Below are 19,848 nucleotides of genomic sequence, written 5' to 3' on the forward strand. Positions count from 1 at the left end.
TTAAGAGCCTCAAAACCACTCAAGAATATTATTACAGTTTGACCTGTTGCCATGGCAACAATATTTCAAATATCAAAAATCCTGTCATAGGTCTACATCTGCTGTGTATTGACATTACACTGATGAAGTTTGAAGCAAATCAGGTAAAAATAAGAGGGTGATCTCAAAGCATTTTAAAAGTGATACACTTCTTGCTGCCATTTGGTGGCGCTATAACTTTGACTCACAATAGTTACATCCATGTGATCAGACTACTACAACCAACACACTCCTGAAGTTTCATAAACATCAATCAATGTATGCAGAAGTTATAACACATTTCCTGTTTCCCTTTTCTCGCCATAAATTCGTTGCCTCGCCACGGCCAAACCGTTTGAGATATCCAAAATCCGTTTGCAATTAAACAACTTCAATGTGTTAGCAACAAGTTAAAAAAGCTTGGTGTAAATTGGATAAACCCTGTAGGAGTAGTAGTATAAAATTCATAGCCTGTTTTTTCAAAAAATTAACATTCAAACCAAAATAGCTGACTTCCTGTTGGTCGGAGCTAATGAATGTAAATTAGAAAATTGTCCGGCTTGATGAGAATAATATGTGTACCGAGTTTGGTGACTGTAGGAAAAACTAACCCCCCACTTTTGTCAAAAGGTGGCGCTACTGAGCCCCTCCACCACGCCCATTTCTATGGCTTTGTCCATGTCTACTGGTTGACAATATTGATGTGTGTGTCGAGTTTCATGCAATTTGAAGCATGTTAAGAGCCTCAAAAACACTCAAGAATATTATTACAGTTTGACCTGTTGCCATGGCAACAATATTTCAAATATCAAAAATCCTGTCATAGGTCTACATCTGCTGTGTATTGACATTACACTGATGAAGTTTGAAGCAAATCAGGTAAAAATAAGAGGGTGATCTCAAAACATTTCAAAAAGTGGTACACTTCCTGCTGCCAGTTGGTGGCGCTATAACTTTGACTCACAATAGTCACATCCATGTGATCAGACTCCTATAACGAACACACTCGTGAAGTTTCATAAAGATCAATATATGTATAAAGACGTTATAACACATTTCCTGTTTCCTTTTTCTCGCCATAAATTCGTTGCCTCGCCACGGCCAAACCGTTCGAGATATCAAAAATCCCCTGGCAATTTTTAATCATCAGTGTCTTGACTTCATGCTGACCGAGTTTGGTGGCGATCGGATTAATCGTCTAGGAGGAGTATATCAAATTCCAGAGCATGCGTTTTTCAAACAACCCTTAATAGCTGACTTCCTGTTGGCGTGGCGATTAACTTAGAGCGCGAAAGTTGTTCGGCCCGATGAGGTCTATATGTGTACCGAGTTTCATACTAATACGTGCAAGCATGTTTAATATATGGACCAAATTTTCAGACTTTTTTCAAGGGGGTGCTGTCGAGCCCCCCTGCCACGCCCGGGTACCAGCCTCTCCGGCGTCCTAATGGCCGCGGATTCCAATGTGTGTGCCAATTTTCAAGAGTTTTTGAGCATGTTAAAGCCCCCAAAAAGCCCCGGAAGACGGAAAAAAAAAAAAAAATAATAATAATAATAATAATAAATATAGCTGCGAGCAGCGATGGCGGGCCCAAGCCCGGTGGCACCGCCACCCCGGTGGCTTCAGGGCAACTGCGCACAGCGGGCAATAGGCACTTAAAACGGTTAAACATCAAAGGGCTATGTCAAATTCACTCCACATTTACTGCACTACAAGGTGCCGTTATAGAGCCCCTCCTCCCTGCCCATTTTCAAAGGATTACATGTGCCAAGTTTTAACATTATTCTGATGAATTTTGAAGCAAATCAGGTAAAAATAAGAGGGTGATCTCAATGTATGCTGAAAGTGACACATTTTCTGCTTCCAGTTGGTGGCGCTATGACTTTGAATCACAATAGTCAAATCCATGTGATCAGCCTTGTACAACGAAGACTAAGCCAAAGTTTCATCAAAATCAATTAATGTATGCAGAAGTTATAACACTTTGTTTCCCTTTTCTTGCCATAAATTCGTTGCCTCGCCACGGCCAAACCGTTTGAGATATCCAAAATCCGTTTGCAATTAAACAACTTCAATGTGTTAGCAACAAGTTAAAAAAAGCTTGGTGTAAATTGGATAAACCCTGTAGGAGTAGTAGTATAAAATTCATAGCCTGTTTTTTCAAAAAATTAACATTCAAACCAAAATAGCTGACTTCCTGTTGGTCGGAGCTAATGAATGTAAATTAGAAAATTGTCCGGCTTGATGAGAATAATATGTGTACCGAGTTTGGTGACTGTAGGAAAAACTAACCCCCCCACTTTTGTCAAAAGGTGGCGCTACTGAGCCCCTCCACCACGCCCATTTCTATGGCTTTGTCCATGTCTACTGGTTGACAATATTGATGTGTGTGTCGAGTTTCATGCAATTTGAAGCATGTTAAGAGCCTCAAAAACACTCAAGAATATTATTACAGTTTGACCTGTTGCCATGGCAACAATATTTCAAATATCAAAAATCCTGTCATAGGTCTACATCTGCTGTGTATTGACATTACACTGATGAAGTTTGAAGCAAATCAGGTAAAAATAAGAGGGTGATGTCAAAGCATTTTAAAAGTGATACACTTCTTGCTGCCATTTGGTGGCGCTATAACTTTGACTCACAATAGTTACATCCATGTGATCAGACTACTACAACCAACACACTCCTGAAGTTTCATAAACATCAATCAATGTATGCAGAAGTTATAACACATTTCCTGTTTCCCTTTTCTCGCCATAAATTCGTTGCCTCGCCACGGCCAAACCGTTTGAGATATCCAAAATCCGTTTGCAATTAAACAACTTCAATGTGTTAGCAACAAGTTCAAAAAAGCTTGGTGTAAATTGGATAAACCCTGTAGGAGTAGTAGTATAAAATTCATAGCCTGTTTTTTCAAAAAATTAACATTCAAACCAAAATAGCTGACTTCCTGTTGGTCGGAGCTAATGAATGTAAATTAGAAAATTGTCCGGCTTGATGAGAATAATATGTGTACCGAGTTTGGTGACTGTAGGAAAAACTAACCCCCCCACTTTTGTCAAAAGGTGGCGCTACTGAGCCCCTCCACCACGCCCATTTCTATGGCTTTGTCCATGTCTACTGGTTGACAATATTGATGTGTGTGTCGAGTTTCATGCAATTTGAAGCATGTTAAGAGCCTCAAAAACACTCAAGAATATTATTACAGTTTGACCTGTTGCCATGGCAACAATATTTCAAATATCAAAAATCCTGTCATAGGTCTACATCTGCTGTGTATTGACATTACACTGATGAAGTTTGAAGCAAATCAGGTAAAAATAAGAGGGTGATCTCAAAACATTTCAAAAAGTGATACACTTCCTGCTGCCAGTTGGTGGCGCTATAACTTTGACTCACAATAGTCACATCCATGTGATCAGACTCCTATAACGAACACACTCGTGAAGTTTCATAAAGATCAATATATGTATTAAGACGTTATAACACATTTCCTGTTTCCTTTTTCTCGCCATAAATTCGTTGCCTCGCCACGGCCAAACCGTTCGAGATATCAAAAATCCCCTGGCAATTTTTAATCATCAGTGTCTTGACTTCATGCTGACCGAGTTTGGTGGCGATCGGATTAATCGTCTAGGAGGAGTATATCAAATTCCAGAGCATGCGTTTTTCAAACAACCCTTAATAGCTGACTTCCTGTTGGCGTGGCGATTAACTTAGAGCGCGAAAGTTGTTCGGCCCGATGAGGTCTATATGTGTACCGAGTTTCATACTAATACGTGCAAGCATGTTTAATATATGGACCAAATTTTCAGACTTTTTTCAAGGGGGCGCTGTCAAGCCCCCCTGCCACGCCCGGGTACCAGCCTCTCCGGCGTCCTAATGGCCGCGGATTCCAATGTGTGTGCCAATTTTCAAGAGTTTTTGAGCATGTTAAGGCCCCCAAAAAGCCCCGGAAGACGGAAAAAAAAAAAAAAAAAAATAAAAAAAAATAAAAAAAAAATAATAATAAATATAGCTGCGAGCAGCGATGGCGGGCCCAAGCCCGGTGGCACCGCCACCCCGGTGGCTTCAGGGCAACTGTGCACAGCGGGCAATAGGCACTTAAAACGGTTAAACATCAAAGGACTATGTCAAATTCACTCCACATTTACTGCACTACAAGGTGCCGTTATAGAGCCCCTCCTCCCTGCCCATTTTCAAAGGATTACATGTGCCAAGTTTTAACATTATTCTGATGAATTTTGAAGCAAATCAGGTAAAAATAAGAGGGTGATCTCAATGTATGCTGAAAGTGACACATTTTCTGCTTCCAGTTGGTGGCGCTATGACTTTGAATCACAATAGTCAAATCCATGTGATCAGCCTTGTACAACGAAGACTAAGCCAAAGTTTCATCAAAATCAATTAATGTATGCAGAAGTTATAACACTTTGTTTCCCTTTTCTTGCCATAAATTTGTTGCCTCGCCACGGCCAAACCGTTTGAGATATCCAAAATCTGTTTGCAATTAAACAACTTCAATGTGTTAGCAACAAGTTAAAAAAGCTTGGTGTAAATTGGATAAACCCTGTAGGAGTAGTAGTATAAAATTCATAGCCTGTTTTTTCAAAAAATTAACATTCAAACCAAAATAGCTGACTTCCTGTTGGTCGGAGCTAATGAATGTAAATTAGAAAATTGTCCGGCTTGATGAGAATAATATGTGTACCGAGTTTGGTGACTGTAGGAAAAACTAACCCCCACTTTTGTCAAAAGGTGGCGCTACTGAGCCCCTCCACCACGCCCATTTCTATGGCTTTGTCCATGTGTACTGGTTGACAATATTGATGTGTGTGTCGAGTTTCATGCAATTTGAAGCATGTTAAGAGCCTCAAAAACACTCAAGAATATTATTACAGTTTGACCTGTTGCCATGGCAACAATATTTCAAATATCAAAAATCCTGTCATAGGTCTACATCTGCTGTGTATTGACATTACACTGATGAAGTTTGAAGCAAATCAGGTAAAAATAAGAGGGTGATCTCAAAGCATTTTAAAAGTGATACACTTCTTGCTGCCATTTGGTGGCGCTATAACTTTGACTCACAATAGTTACATCCATGTGATCAGACTACTACAACCAACACACTCCTGAAGTTTCATAAACATCAATCAATGTATGCAGAAGTTATAACACATTTCCTGTTTCCCTTTTCTCGCCATAAATTCGTTGCCTCGCCACGGCCAAACCGTTTGAGATATCCAAAATCCGTTTGCAATTAAACAACTTCAATGTGTTCGCAACAAGTTAAAAAAAGCTTGGTGTAAATTGGATAAACCCTGTAGGAGTAGTAGTATAAAATTCATAGCCTGTTTTTTCAAAAAATTAACATTCAAACCAAAATAGCTGACTTCCTGTTGGTCGGAGCTAATGAATGTAAATTAGAAAATTGTCCGGCTTGATGAGAATAATATGTGTACCGAGTTTGGTGACTGTAGGAAAAACTAACCCCCACTTTTGTCAAAAGGTGGCGCTACTGAGCCCCTCCACCACGCCCATTTCTATGGCTTTGTCCATGTCTACTGGTTGACAATATTGATGTGTGTGTCGAGTTTCATGCAATTTGAAGCATGTTAAGAGCCTCAAAAACACTCAAGAATATTATTACAGTTTGACCTGTTGCCATGGCAACAATATTTCAAATATCAAAAATCCTGTCATAGGTCTACATCTGCTGTGTATTGACATTACACTGATGAAGTTTGAAGCAAATCAGGTAAAAATAAGAGGGTGATCTCAAAACATTTCAAAAAGTGATACACTTCCTGCTGCCAGTTGGTGGCGCTATAACTTTGACTCACAATAGTCACATCCATGTGATCAGACTCCTATAACGAACACACTCGTGAAGTTTCATAAAGATCAATATATGTATTAAGACGTTATAACACATTTCCTGTTTCCTTTTTCTCGCCATAAATTCGTTGCCTCGCCACGGCCAAACCGTTCGAGATATCAAAAATCCCCTGGCAATTTTTAATCATCAGTGTCTTGACTTCATGCTGACCGAGTTTGGTGGCGATCGGATTAATCGTCTAGGAGGAGTATATCAAATTCCAGAGCATGCGTTTTTCAAACAACCCTTAATAGCTGACTTCCTGTTGGCGTGGCGATTAACTTAGAGCGCGAAAGTTGTTCGGCCCGATGAGGTCTATATGTGTACCGAGTTTCATACTAATACGTGCAAGCATGTTTAATATATGGACCAAATTTTCAGACTTTTTTCAAGGGGCGCTGTCGAGCCCCCTGCCCCCCCCGGGTACCAGCCTCTCCGGCGTCCTAATGGCCGCGGATTCCAATGTGTGTGCCAATTTTCAAGAGTTTTTGAGCATGTTAAGGCCCCCAAAAAGCCCCGGAAGACGGAAAAAAAAAAAAAAAAAAAAATAAATAAATAAAAATAATAATAATCCTTAGAAGAACAAGAGGGCCCTGCGCGAATTTTCGCTTGGGCCCTAATAATCCTTAGAAGAACAAGAGGGCCCTGCGCAAATTTTCGCTTGGGCCCTAAATATAGCTGCGAGCAGCGATGGCGGGCCCAAGCCCGGTGGCACCGCCACCCCGGTGGCTTCAGGGCAACTGTGCACAGCGGGCAATAGGCACTTAAAACGGTTAAACATCAAAGGACTATGTCAAATTCACTCCACATTTACTGCACTACAAGGTGCCGCTATAGAGCCCCTCCTCCCTGCCCATTTTCAAAGGATTACATGTGCCAAGTTTTAACATTATTCTGATGAATTTTGAAGCAAATCAGGTAAAAATAAGAGGGTGATCTCAATGTATGCTGAAAGTGACACATTTTCTGCTTCCAGTTGGTGGCGCTATGACTTTGAATCACAATAGTCAAATCCATGTGATCAGCCTTGTACAACGAAGACTAAGCCAAAGTTTCATCAAAATCAATTAATGTATGCAGAAGTTATAACACTTTGTTTCCCTTTTCTTGCCATAAATTCGTTGCCTCGCCACGGCCAAACCGTTTGAGATATCCAAAATCCGTTTGCAATTAAACAACTTCAATGTGTTAGCAACAAGTTAAAAAAAGCTTGGTGTAAATTGGATAAACCCTGTAGGAGTAGTAGTATAAAATTCATAGCCTGTTTTTTCAAAAAATTAACATTCAAACCAAAATAGCTGACTTCCTGTTGGTCGGAGCTAATGAATGTAAATTAGAAAATTGTCCGGCTTGATGAGAATAATATGTTTACCGAGTTTGGTGACTGTAGGATATAGTAAACCCCCACATTTGTCAAAAGGTGGCGCTACTGAGCCCCTCCACCACGCCCATTTCTATGGCTTTGTCCATGTCTACTGGTTGACAATATTGATGTGTGTGTCGAGTTTCATGCAATTTGAAGCATGTTAAGAGCCTCAAAAACACTCAAGAATATTATTACAGTTTGACCTGTTGCCATGGCAACAATATTTCAAATATCAAAAATCCTGTCATAGGTCTACATCTGCTGTGTATTGACATTACACTGATGAAGTTTGAAGCAAATCAGGTAAAAATAAGAGGGTGATCTCAAAGCATTTTAAAAGTGATACACTTCTTGCTGCCATTTGGTGGCGCTATAACTTTGACTCACAATAGTTACATCCATGTGATCAGACTACTACAACCAACACACTCCTGAAGTTTCATAAACATCAATCAATGCATGCAGAAGTTATAACACATTTCCTGTTTCCCTTTTCTCGCCATAAATTCGTTGCCTCGCCACGGCCAAACCGTTTGAGATATCCAAAATCCGTTTGCAATTAAACAACTTCAATGTGTTCGCAACAAGTTAAATAAAGCTTGGTGTAATTTGGATAAACCCTGTAGGAGTAGTAGTATAAAATTCATAGCCTGTTTTTTCAAAAAATTAACATTCAAACCAAAATAGCTGACTTCCTGTTGGTCGGAGCTAATGAATGTAAATTAGAAAATTGTCCGGCTTGATGAGAATAATATGTGTACCGAGTTTGGTGACTGTAGGAAAAACTAACCCCCACTTTTGTCAAAAGGTGGCGCTACTGAGCCCCTCCACCACGCCCATTTCTATGGCTTTGTCCATGTCTACTGGTTGACAATATTGATGTGTGTGTCGAGTTTCATGCAATTTGAAGCATGTTAAGAGCCTCAAAAACACTCAAGAATATTATTACAGTTTGACCTGTTGCCATGGCAACAATATTTCAAATATCAAAAATCCTGTCATAGGTCTACATCTGCTGTGTATTGACATTACACTGATGAAGTTTGAAGCAAATCAGGTAAAAATAAGAGGGTGATCTCAAAACATTTCAAAAAGTGATACACTTCCTGCTGCCAGTTGGTGGCGCTATAACTTTGACTCACAATAGTCACATCCATGTGATCAGACTCCTATAACGAACACACTCGTGAAGTTTCATAAAGATCAATATATGTATTAAGACGTTATAACACATTTCCTGTTTCCTTTTTCTCGCCATAAATTCGTTGCCTCGCCACGGCCAAACCGTTCGAGATATCAAAAATCCCCTGGCAATTTTTAATCATCAGTGTCTTGACTTCATGCTGACCGAGTTTGGTGGCGATCGGATTAATCGTCTAGGAGGAGTATATCAAATTCCAGAGCATGCGTTTTTCAAACAACCCTTAATAGCTGACTTCCTGTTGGCGTGGCGATTAACTTAGAGCGCGAAAGTTGTTCGGCCCGATGAGGTCTATATGTGTACCGAGTTTCATACTAATACGTGCAAGCATGTTTAATATATGGACCAAATTTTCAGACTTTTTTCAAGGGGGCGCTGTCGAGCCCCCCTGCCACGCCCGGGTACCAGCCTCTCCGGCGTCCTAATGGCCGCGGATTCCAATGTGTGTGCCAATTTTCAAGAGTTTTTGAGCATGTTAAGGCCCCCAAAAAGCCCCGGAAGACGGAAAAAAAAAAAAAATAAATAAATAAATAAATAAAAATAATAATAATCCTTAGAAGAACAAGAGGGCCCTGCGCGAATTTTCGCTTGGGCCCTAATAATCCTTAGAAGAACAAGAGGGCCCTGCGCGAATTTTCGCTTGGGCCCTAAATATAGCTGCGAGCAGCGATGGCGGGCCCAAGCCCGGTGGCACCGCCACCCCGGTGGCTTCAGGGCAACTGTGCACAGCGGGCAATAGGCACTTAAAACGGTTAAACATCAAAGGACTATGTCAAATTCACTCCACATTTACTGCACTACAAGGTGCCGCTATAGAGCCCCTCCTCCCTGCCCATTTTCAAAGGATTACATGTGCCAAGTTTTAACATTATTCTGATGAATTTTGAAGCAAATCAGGTAAAAATAAGAGGGTGATCTCAATGTATGCTGAAAGTGACACATTTTCTGCTTCCAGTTGGTGGCGCTATGACTTTGAATCACAATAGTCAAATCCATGTGATCAGCCTTGTACAACGAAGACTAAGCCAAAGTTTCATCAAAATCAATTAATGTATGCAGAAGTTATAACACTTTGTTTCCCTTTTCTTGCCATAAATTCGTTGCCTCGCCACGGCCAAACCGTTTGAGATATCCAAAATCCGTTTGCAATTAAACAACTTCAATGTGTTAGCAACAAGTTAAAAAAAGCTTGGTGTAAATTGGATAAACCCTGTAGGAGTAGTAGTATAAAATTCATAGCCTGTTTTTTCAAAAAATTAACATTCAAACCAAAATAGCTGACTTCCTGTTGGTCGGAGCTAATGAATGTAAATTAGAAAATTGTCCGGCTTGATGAGAATAATATGTTTACCGAGTTTGGTGACTGTAGGAAAAACTAACCCCCCCACTTTTGTCAAAAGGTGGCGCTACTGAGCCCCTCCACCACGCCCATTTCTATGGCTTTGTCCATGTCTACTGGTTGACAATATTGATGTGTGTGTCGAGTTTCATGCAATTTGAAGCATGTTAAGAGCCTCAAAAACACTCAAGAATATTATTACAGTTTGACCTGTTGCCATGGCAACAATATTTCAAATATCAAAAATCCTGTCATAGGTCTACATCTGCTGTGTATTGACATTACACTGATGAAGTTTGAAGCAAATCAGGTAAAAATAAGAGGGTGATCTCAAAGCATTTTAAAAGTGATACACTTCTTGCTGCCATTTGGTGGCGCTATAACTTTGACTCACAATAGTTACATCCATGTGATCAGACTACTACAACCAACACACTCCTGAAGTTTCATAAACATCAATCAATGTATGCAGAAGTTATAACACATTTCCTGTTTCCCTTTTCTCGCCATAAATTCGTTGCCTCGCCACGGCCAAACCGTTTGAGATATCCAAAATCCGTTTGCAATTAAACAACTTCAATGTGTTCGCAACAAGTTAAAAAAAGCTTGGTGTAAATTGGATAAACCCTGTAGGAGTAGTAGTATAAAATTCATAGCCTGTTTTTTCAAAAAATTTACATTCAAACCAAAATAGCTGACTTCCTGTTGGTCGGAGCTAATGAATGTAAATTAGAAAATTGTCCGGCTTGATGAGAATAATATGTGTACCGAGTTTGGTGACTGTAGGAAAAACTAACCCCCCCACTTTTGTCAAAAGGTGGCGCTACTGAGCCCCTCCACCACGCCCATTTCTATGGCTTTGTCCATGTCTACTGGTTGACAATATTGATGTGTGTGTCGAGTTTCATGCAATTTGAAGCATGTTAAGAGCCTCAAAAACACTCAAGAATATTATTACAGTTTGACCTGTTGCCATGGCAACAATATTTCAAATATCAAAAATCCTGTCATAGGTCTACATCTGCTGTGTATTGACATTACACTGATGAAGTTTGAAGCAAATCAGGTAAAAATAAGAGGGTGATCTCAAAACATTTCAAAAAGTGGTACACTTCCTGCTGCCAGTTGGTGGCGCTATAACTTTGACTCACAATAGTCACATCCATGTGATCAGACTCCTATAACGAACACACTCGTGAAGTTTCATAAAGATCAATATATGTATTAAGACGTTATAACACATTTCCTGTTTCCTTTTTCTCGCCATAAATTCGTTGCCTCGCCACGGCCAAACCGTTTGAGATATCAAAAATCCCCTGGCAATTTTTAATCATCAGTGTCTTGACTTCATGCTGACCGAGTTTGGTGGCGATCGGATTAATCGTCTAGGAGGAGTATATCAAATTCCAGAGCATGCGTTTTTCAAACAACCCTTAATAGCTGACTTCCTGTTGGCGTGGCGATTAACTTAGAGCGCGAAAGTTGTTCGGCCCGATGAGGTCTATATGTGTACCGAGTTTCATACTAATACGTGCAAGCATGTTTAATATATGGACCAAATTTTCAGACTTTTTTCAAGGGGGTGCTGTCGAGCCCCCCTGCCACGCCCGGGTACCAGCCTCTCCGGCGTCCTAATGGCCGCGGATTCCAATGTGTGTGCCAATTTTCAAGAGTTTTTGAGCATGTTAAAGCCCCCAAAAAGCCCCGGAAGACGAAAAAAAAAAAAAAAAAAATAATAATAATAAATATAGCTGCGAGCAGCGATGGCGGGCCCAAGCCCGGTGGCACCGCCACCCCGGTGGCTTCAGGGCAACTGCGCACAGCGGGCAATAGGCACTTAAAACGGTTAAACATCAAAGGGCTATGTCAAATTCACTCCACATTTACTGCACTACAAGGTGCCGTTATAGAGCCCCTCCTCCCTGCCCATTTTCAAAGGATTACATGTGCCAAGTTTTAACATTATTCTGATGAATTTTGAAGCAAATCAGGTAAAAATAAGAGGGTGATCTCAATGTATGCTGAAAGTGACACATTTTCTGCTTCCAGTTGGTGGCGCTATGACTTTGAATCACAATAGTCAAATCCATGTGATCAGCCTTGTACAACGAAGACTAAGCCAAAGTTTCATCAAAATCAATTAATGTATGCAGAAGTTATAACACTTTGTTTCCCTTTTCTTGCCATAAATTCGTTGCCTCGCCACGGCCAAACCGTTTGAGATATCCAAAATCCGTTTGCAATTAAACAACTTCAATGTGTTAGCAACAAGTTAAAAAAAGCTTGGTGTAAATTGGATAAACCCTGTAGGAGTAGTAGTATAAAATTCATAGCCTGTTTTTTCAAAAAATTAACATTCAAACCAAAATAGCTGACTTCCTGTTGGTCGGAGCTAATGAATGTAAATTAGAAAATTGTCCGGCTTGATGAGAATAATATGTGTACCGAGTTTGGTGACTGTAGGAAAAACTAACCCCCCCACTTTTGTCAAAAGGTGGCGCTACTGAGCCCCTCCACCACGCCCATTTCTATGGCTTTGTCCATGTCTACTGGTTGACAATATTGATGTGTGTGTCGAGTTTCATGCAATTTGAAGCATGTTAAGAGCCTCAAAAACACTCAAGAATATTATTACAGTTTGACCTGTTGCCATGGCAACAATATTTCAAATATCAAAAATCCTGTCATAGGTCTACATCTGCTGTGTATTGACATTACACTGATGAAGTTTGAAGCAAATCAGGTAAAAATAAGAGGGTGATCTCAAAGCATTTTAAAAGTGATACACTTCTTGCTGCCATTTGGTGGCGCTATAACTTTGACTCACAATAGTTACATCCATGTGATCAGACTACTACAACCAACACACTCCTGAAGTTTCATAAACATCAATCAATGTATGCAGAAGTTATAACACATTTCCTGTTTCCCTTTTCTCGCCATAAATTCGTTGCCTCGCCACGGCCAAACCGTTTGAGATATCCAAAATCCGTTTGCAATTAAACAACTTCAATGTGTTCGCAACAAGTTAAAAAAAGCTTGGTGTAAATTGGATAAACCCTGTAGGAGTAGTAGTATAAAATTCATAGCCTGTTTTTTCAAAAAATTAACATTCAAACCAAAATAGCTGACTTCCTGTTGGTCGGAGCTAATGAATGTAAATTAGAAAATTGTCCGGCTTGATGAGAATAATATGTGTACCGAGTTTGGTGACTGTAGGAAAAACTAACCCCCACTTTTGTCAAAAGGTGGCGCTACTGAGCCCCTCCACCACGCCCATTTCTATGGCTTTGTCCATGTCTACTGGTTGACAATATTGATGTGTGTGTCGAGTTTCATGCAATTTGAAGCATGTTAAGAGCCTCAAAAACACTCAAGAATATTATTACAGTTTGACCTGTTGCCATGGCAACAATATTTCAAATATCAAAAATCCTGTCATAGGTCTACATCTGCTGTGTATTGACATTACACTGATGAAGTTTGAAGCAAATCAGGTAAAAATAAGAGGGTGATCTCAAAACATTTCAAAAAGTGATACACTTCCTGCTGCCAGTTGGTGGCGCTATAACTTTGACTCACAATAGTCACATCCATGTGATCAGACTCCTATAACGAACACACTCGTGAAGTTTCATAAAGATCAATATATGTATTAAGACGTTATAACACATTTCCTGTTTCCTTTTTCTCGCCATAAATTCGTTGCCTCGCCACGGCCAAACCGTTCGAGATATCAAAAATCCCCTGGCAATTTTTAATCATCAGTGTCTTGACTTCATGCTGACCGAGTTTGGTGGCGATCGGATTAATCGTCTAGGAGGAGTATATCAAATTCCAGAGCATGCGTTTTTCAAACAACCCTTAATAGCTGACTTCCTGTTGGCGTGGCGATTAACTTAGAGCGCGAAAGTTGTTCGGCCCGATGAGGTCTATATGTGTACCGAGTTTCATACTAATACGTGCAAGCATGTTTAATATATGGACCAAATTTTCAGACTTTTTTCAAGGGGGCGCTGTCGAGCCCCCTGCCACGCCCGGGTACCAGCCTCTCCGGCGTCCTAATGGCCGCGGATTCCAATGTGTATGCCAATTTTCAAGAGTTTTTGAGCATGTTAAGGCCCCCAAAAAAGCCCCGGAAGACGTAAAAAAAAAAAATAAAAAAAAAAATAAATAAATAAATAAAAATAATAATAATCCTTAGAAGAACAAGAGGGCCCTGCGCGAATTTTCGCTTGGGCCCTAAATATAGCTGCGAGCAGCGATGGCGGGCCCAAGCCCGGTGGCACCGCCACCCCGGTGGCTTCAGGGCAACTGTGCACAGCGGGCAATAGGCACTTAAAACGGTTAAACATCAAAGGACTATGTCAAATTCACTCCACATTTACTGCACTACAAGGTGCCGCTATAGAGCCCCTCCTCCCTGCCCATTTTCAAAGGATTACATGTGCCAAGTTTTAACATTATTCTGATGAATTTTGAAGCAAATCAGGTAAAAATAAGAGGGTGATCTCAATGTATGCTGAAAGTGACACATTTTCTGCTTCCAGTTGGTGGCGCTATGACTTTGAATCACAATAGTCAAATCCATGTGATCAGCCTTGTACAACGAAGACTAAGCCAAAGTTTCATCAAAATCAATTAATGTATGCAGAAGTTATAACACTTTGTTTCCCTTTTCTTGCCATAAATTCGTTGCCTCGCCACGGCCAAACCGTTTGAGATATCCAAAATCCGTTTGCAATTAAACAACTTCAATGTGTTAGCAACAAGTTAAAAAAGCTTGGTGTAAATTGGATAAACCCTGTAGGAGTAGTAGTATAAAATTCATAGCCTGTTTTTTCAAAAAATTAACATTCAAACCAAAATAGCTGACTTCCTGTTGGTCGGAGCTAATGAATGTAAATTAGAAAATTGTCCGGCTTGATGAGAATAATATGTGTACCGAGTTTGGTGACTGTAGGAAAAACTAACCCCCACTTTTGTCAAAAGGTGGCGCTACTGAGCCCCTCCACCACGCCCATTTCTATGGCTTTGTCCATGTCTACTGGTTGACAATATTGATGTGTGTGTCGAGTTTCATGCAATTTGAAGCATGTTAAGAGCCTCAAAAACACTCAAGAATATTATTACAGTTTGACCTGTTGCCATGGCAACAATATTTCAAATATCAAAAATCCTGTCATAGGTCTACATCTGCTGTGTATTGACATTACACTGATGAAGTTTGAAGCAAATCAGGTAAAAATAAGAGGGTGATCTCAAAGCATTTTAAAAGTGATACACTTCTTGCTGCCATTTGGTGGCGCTATAACTTTGACTCACAATAGTCACATCCATGTGATCAGACTCCTATAACGAACACACTCGTGAAGTTTCATAAAGATCAATATATGTATTAAGACGTTATAACACATTTCCTGTTTCCCTTTTCTCGCCATAAATTCGTTGCCTCGCCACGGCCAAACCGTTTGAGATATCCAAAATCCGTTTGCAATTAAACAACTTCAATGTGTTCGCAACAAGTTAAAAAAGCTTGGTGTAAATTGGATAAACCCTGTAGGAGTAGTAGTATAAAATTCATAGCCTGTTTTTTCAAAAAATTAACATTCAAACCAAAATAGCTGACTTCCTGTTGGTCGGAGCTAATGAATGTAAATTAGAAAATTGTCCGGCTTGATGAGAATAATATGTGTACCGAGTTTGGTGACTGTAGGAAAAACTAACCCCCACTTTTGTCAAAAGGTGGCGCTACTGAGCCCCTCCACCACGCCCATTTCTATGGCTTTGTCCATGTCTACTGGTTGACAATATTGATGTGTGTGTCGAGTTTCATGCAATTTGAAGCATGTTAAGAGCCTCAAAAACACTCAAGAATATTATTACAGTTTGACCTGTTGCCATGGCAACAATATTTCAAATATCAAAAATCCTGTCATAGGTCTACATCTGCTGTGTATTGACATTACACTGATGAAGTTTGAAGCAAATCAGGTAAAAATAAGAGGGTGATCTCAAAACATTTCAAAAAGTGATACACTTCCTGCTGCCAGTTGGTGGCGCTATAACTTTGACTCACAATAGTCACATCCATGTGATCAGACTCCTATAACGAACACACTCGTGAAGTTTCATAAAGATCAATATATGTATTAAGACGTTATAACACATTTCCTGTTTCCTTTTTCTGGCCATAAATTCGTTGCCTCGCCACGGCCAAACCGTTCGAGATATCAAAAATCCCCTGGCAATTTTTAATCATCAGTGTCTTGACTTCATGCTGACCGAGTTTGGTGGCGATCGGATTAATCGTCTAGGAGGAGTATATCAAATTCCAGAGCATGCGTTTTTCAAACAACCCTTAATAGCTGACTTCCTGTTGGCGTGGCGATTAACTTAGAGCGCGAAAGTTGTTCGGCCCGATGAGGTCTATATGTGTACCGAGTTTCATACTAATACGTGCAAGCATGTTTAATATATGGACCAAATTTTCAGACTTTTTTCAAGGGGGCGCTGTCAAGCCCCCCTGCCACGCCCGGGTACCAGCCTCTCCGGCGTCCTAATGGCCGCGGATTCCAATGTGTGTGCCAATTTTCAAGAGTTTTTGAGCATGTTAAGGCCCCCAAAAAGCCCCGGAAGACGGAAAAAAAAAAAAAAAAAAAAAAATAATAATAATAATAATAAATATAGCTGCGAGCAGCGATGGCGGGCCCAAGCCCGGTGGCACCGCCACCCCGGTGGCTTCAGGGCAACTGTGCACAGCGGGCAATAGGCACTTAAAACGGTTAAACATCAAAGGACTATGTCAAATTCACTCCACATTTACTGCACTACAAGGTGCCGTTATAGAGCCCCTCCTCCCTGCCCATTTTCAAAGGATTACATGTGCCAAGTTTTAACATTATTCTGATGAATTTTGAAGCAAATCAGGTAAAAATAAGAGGGTGATCTCAATGTATGCTGAAAGTGACACATTTTCTGCTTCCAGTTGGTGGCGCTATGACTTTGAATCACAATAGTCAAATCCATGTGATCAGCCTTGTACAACGAAGACTAAGCCAAAGTTTCATCAAAATCAATTAATGTATGCAGAAGTTATAACACTTTGTTTCCCTTTTCTTGCCATAAATTTGTTGCCTCGCCACGGCCAAACCGTTTGAGATATCCAAAATCTGTTTGCAATTAAACAACTTCAATGTGTTAGCAACAAGTTAAAAAAAGCTTGGTGTAAATTGGATAAACCCTGTAGGAGTAGTAGTATAAAATTCATAGCCTGTTTTTTCAAAAAATTAACATTCAAACCAAAATAGCTGACTTCCTGTTGGTCGGAGCTAATGAATGTAAATTAGAAAATTGTCCGGCTTGATGAGAATAATATGTGTACCGAGTTTGGTGACTGTAGGAAAAACTAACCCCCACTTTTGTCAAAAGGTGGCGCTACTGAGCCCCTCCACCACGCCCATTTCTATGGCTTTGTCCATGTGTACTGGTTGACAATATTGATGTGTGTGTCGAGTTTCATGCAATTTGAAGCATGTTAAGAGCCTCAAAAACACTCAAGAATATTATTACAGTTTGACCTGTTGCCATGGCAACAATATTTCAAATATCAAAAATCCTGTCATAGGTCTACATCTGCTGTGTATTGACATTACACTGATGAAGTTTGAAGCAAATCAGGTAAAAATAAGAGGGTGATCTCAAAGCATTTTAAAAGTGATACACTTCTTGCTGCCATTTGGTGGCGCTATAACTTTGACTCACAATAGTTACATCCATGTGATCAGACTACTACAACCAACACACTCCTGAAGTTTCATAAACATCAATCAATGTATGCAGAAGTTATAACACATTTCCTGTTTCCCTTTTCTCGCCATAAATTCGTTGCCTCGCCACGGCCAAACCGTTTGAGATATCCAAAATCCGTTTGCAATTAAACAACTTCAATGTGTTCGCAACAAGTTAAAAAAAGCTTGGTGTAAATTGGATAAACCCTGTAGGAGTAGTAGTATAAAATTCATAGCCTGTTTTTTCAAAAAATTAACATTCAAACCAAAATAGCTGACTTCCTGTTGGTCGGAGCTAATGAATGTAAATTAGAAAATTGTCCGGCTTGATGAGAATAATATGTGTACCGAGTTTGGTGACTGTAGGAAAAACTAACCCCCACTTTTGTCAAAAGGTGGCGCTACTGAGCCCCTCCACCACGCCCATTTCTATGGCTTTGTCCATGTCTACTGGTTGACAATATTGATGTGTGTGTCGAGTTTCATGCAATTTGAAGCATGTTAAGAGCCTCAAAAACACTCAAGAATATTATTACAGTTTGACCTGTTGCCATGGCAACAATATTTCAAATATCAAAAATCCTGTCATAGGTCTACATCTGCTGTGTATTGACATTACACTGATGAAGTTTGAAGCAAATCAGGTAAAAATAAGAGGGTGATCTCAAAACATTTCAAAAAGTGATACACTTCCTGCTGCCAGTTGGTGGCGCTATAACTTTGACTCACAATAGTCACATCCATGTGATCAGACTCCTATAACGAACACACTCGTGAAGTTTCATAAAGATCAATATATGTATTAAGACGTTATAACACATTTCCTGTTTCCTTTTTCTCGCCATAAATTCGTTGCCTCGCCACGGCCAAACCGTTCGAGATATCAAAAATCCCCTGGCAATTTTTAATCATCAGTGTCTTGACTTCATGCTGACCGAGTTTGGTGGCGATCGGATTAATCGTCTAGGAGGAGTATATCAAATTCCAGAGCATGCGTTTTTCAAACAACCCTTAATAGCTGACTTCCTGTTGGCGTGGCGATTAACTTAGAGCGCGAAAGTTGTTCGGCCCGATGAGGTCTATATGTGTACCGAGTTTCATACTAATACGTGCAAGCATGTTTAATATATGGACCAAATTTTCAGACTTTTTTCAAGGGGGCGCTGTCGAGCCCCCCTGCCACGCCCGGGTACCAGCCTCTCCGGCGTCCTAATGGCCGCGGATTCCAATGTGTGTGCCAATTTTCAAGAGTTTTTGAGCATGTTAAGGCCCCCAAAAAGCCCCGGAAGACGAAAAAAAAAAAAATAAAAAAAAAAAAAAAAAAAAAAAAATAATAATAATCCTTAGAAGAACAAGAGGGCCCTGCGCGAATTTTCGCTTGGGCCCTAATAATCCTTAGAAGAACAAGAGGGCCCTGCGCGAATTTTCGCTTGGGCCCTAAATATAGCTGCGAGCAGCGATGGCGGGCCCAAGCCCGGTGGCACCGCCACCCCGGTGGCTTCAGGGCAACTGTGCACAGCGGGCAATAGGCACTTAAAACGGTTAAACATCAAAGGACTATGTCAAATTCACTCCACATTTACTGCACTACAAGGTGCCGCTATAGAGCCCCTCCTCCCTGCCCATTTTCAAAGGATTACATGTGCCAAGTTTTAACATTATTCTGATGAATTTTGAAGCAAATCAGGTAAAAATAAGAGGGTGATCTCAATGTATGCTGAAAGTGACACATTTTCTGCTTCCAGTTGGTGGCGCTATGACTTTGAATCACAATAGTCAAATCCATGTGATCAGCCTTGTACAACGAAGACTAAGCCAAAGTTTCATCAAAATCAATTAATGTATGCAGAAGTTATAACACTTTGTTTCCCTTTTCTTGCCATAAATTCGTTGCCTCGCCACGGCCAAACCGTTTGAGATATCCAAAATCCGTTTGCAATTAAACAACTTCAATGTGTTAGCAACAAGTTAAAAAAAGCTTGGTGTAAATTGGATAAACCCTGTAGGAGTAGTAGTATAAAATTCATAGCCTGTTTTTTCAAAAAATTAACATTCAAACCAAAATAGCTGACTTCCTGTTGGTCGGAGCTAATGAATGTAAATTAGAAAATTGTCCGGCTTGATGAGAATAATATGTTTACCGAGTTTGGTGACTGTAGGAAAAACTAACCCCCCCACTTTTGTCAAAAGGTGGCGCTACTGAGCCCCTCCACCACGCCCATTTCTATGGCTTTGTCCATGTCTACTGG

Source organism: Chanodichthys erythropterus, chromosome 13 (assembly GCF_024489055.1).
Source record: "Chanodichthys erythropterus isolate Z2021 chromosome 13, ASM2448905v1, whole genome shotgun sequence".
NCBI lineage: Eukaryota > Metazoa > Chordata > Actinopteri > Cypriniformes > Xenocyprididae > Chanodichthys > Chanodichthys erythropterus.